Here is a 2,466-nt window from a genome sequence, read left to right as displayed (position 1 = left end):
ATTAATTCGGTCGTTGTGGTCGGACTCTATTATGGATTTCTGACTACATTCTCCATAGGTCCCTCTTAGATCTTCTTTCTCCAATCTTGGATTAGGGAAGAAGGAGATATTCGCGACTACTGGCGATTTCATTATGGGCAGCTCATGATCTTCATATCGATCTATTATCCACCTCTGTATCTATTCTTTCTTAGCTAAACAGGTGGAAGATCTATCCAATTTGGTTATATTATATCATGGACTCGAAAAACGGATCTGAATTTGACTGAAATGCACGATCTTCACAGGTATCACTTTTCACGATACCTAAAAGGTGGAATAGCGATTTTCGAACCATTTCCTATAAGAGAATGGTTTCCATTACTTTGAGAAATGGATTCTTATATCAAACTATAGCTATTGCATTAAAGAAGAAAAGAAACTAATAGAAGTCGAAGACGCGGAATGATAGTGAATAGAGAGAAAGATTCTTCTGATTTTCTTGTTTCTATCTACTAGACGCCGTAGAGAATTGAGAATTTTCATGTCTTTCAATTCTCGTACTCGTAATTGGAAAGTTATGGAAGGAGACCCATCATTTTGCAATGAAAACAACATATAAAACTCTGGACAATTTCGAAATCAGGCCAAGCGTCTTAATACATATGCAAAAAAATGCATTATTGGCCCACCATTGATTAGAAGATTTAGCTTGTATGAATCGCTATTGGTTTGATACGAATAATGACAATCGTTTCAGTATGTTAAGGATACAGATGTATCCACAATTCATTTAGAGTTACTTAATAGTCTATTTCTTATACCATATCTCTATCCCGTGAATTCTCGAGCCAAAAGATGGATGCATATGCTGTGTTTCATTTTGCTAAATGATATCAATTAAATGGTGTATCAATTCCATAAATTGCATATAGCAATAAATAAATCAGCAAAATTCTTTCTAATATTTTAGATAGAAGAAATGTTTCTTCTATCTAAAATATTAGAAAGAATGTACCCTTCTATCCAAATCCAATTTGCATCGATAAAATAAATCCAAATTCCAGTAGTAGATGAATAATTGCAAATTGTGTGTGTACGAGATTAGAATAACTTCAAAATAACTGACATAATTTTGTATTTTTCCTGATCAGAAAAATACATGAAAAAGAAAGGAGGTAGAAAAATTTTTGGATTTATGGTTAAAGAAGAAAAAGAAGAAAACAGGGGTTCTGTTGAATTTCAAGTATTCAGTTTCACCAATAAGATACGGAGACTTGCTTCACATTTGGAATTACACAAAAAAGATTTTTCATCGGAAAGAGGTCTACGAAGACTTTTGGGAAAACGTCGACGTTTGCTGGCTTATTTGGCAAAGAAAAATAGAGTACGTTATAAGAAATTAATCGGTCAGTTGAATATTCGGGAGCAGTAATTTAATCGTTCAAATTTTTTTCTTGTTTTATTATTTTTTTAGTAGTCTTATAGTAGTCTTAGATTTTTCATTTTGATGAGCCTCGCTTTGAGGAATTCATGGAATAATCCATTTTCATGGAATAATGAATTAAGGAAGAAAGGATATGAGTCTACCGCTTACAAGAAAAGATCTCATGATAGTCAATATGGGCCCTCAACACCCATCAATGCATGGTGTTCTTCGACTGATCGTTACTCTCGATGGTGAGGATGTTATTGATTGTGAACCCATATTAGGCTATTACACAGAGGAATGGAAAAAATCGCGGAAAAACCGAACTATTATACAATACTTACCTTATGTAACAAGGTGGATTATTTAGCTACTATGTTTACAGAAGCAATAACAGTAAATGCACCAGAATTCTTGGAGAATATTCAAATACCACAAAGAGCCAGCTATATTAGGGTAATTATGTTAGAATTAAGCCGGATAGCTTCTCACTTGCTATGGCTTGGACCTTTTATGGCGGATCTCGGCGCACAGACTCCTTTTTTCTATATTTTTAGAGAGAGAGAATTAATATATGATCTATTTGAAGCTGCTACAGGTATGCGAATGATGCACAATTACTTTCGCATCGGAGGAGTAGCCGCCGATCTACCTTATGGATGGATCGATAAATGTTTAGATTTCTGTGATTATTTTTTACGCGGAGTTGTTGAATATCAACAACTTATTACACAGAATCCAATTTTTTTAGAGCGAGTTGAAGGAGTAGGTTTTATTAGCGGAGAAGAAGCAGTAAATTGGGGCTTATCGGGACCGATGTTACGAGCTTCTGGAATACAATGGGATCTTCGTAAAGTAGATCCTTATGAGTCTTACAACCAATTTGATTGGAAAGTCCAATGGCAAAAAGAAGGGATTCGTTAGCTCGCTATTTAGTACGAATTGGTGAAATGAGGGAATCCATCAAAATAATTCAACAAGCTGTAGAAAAAATTCCTGGAGGACCTTATGAGAATTTAGAAGTCCGACGCTTTAAGAAAGAAAAGAATTCTGAATGG

The sequence above is a fragment of the Aegilops tauschii genome, unplaced genomic scaffold, assembly GCF_002575655.3.
Source record: "Aegilops tauschii subsp. strangulata cultivar AL8/78 unplaced genomic scaffold, Aet v6.0 ptg000872l_obj, whole genome shotgun sequence".
NCBI lineage: Eukaryota > Viridiplantae > Streptophyta > Magnoliopsida > Poales > Poaceae > Aegilops > Aegilops tauschii.
Note: the sequence above shows the minus strand (reverse complement) of the source record.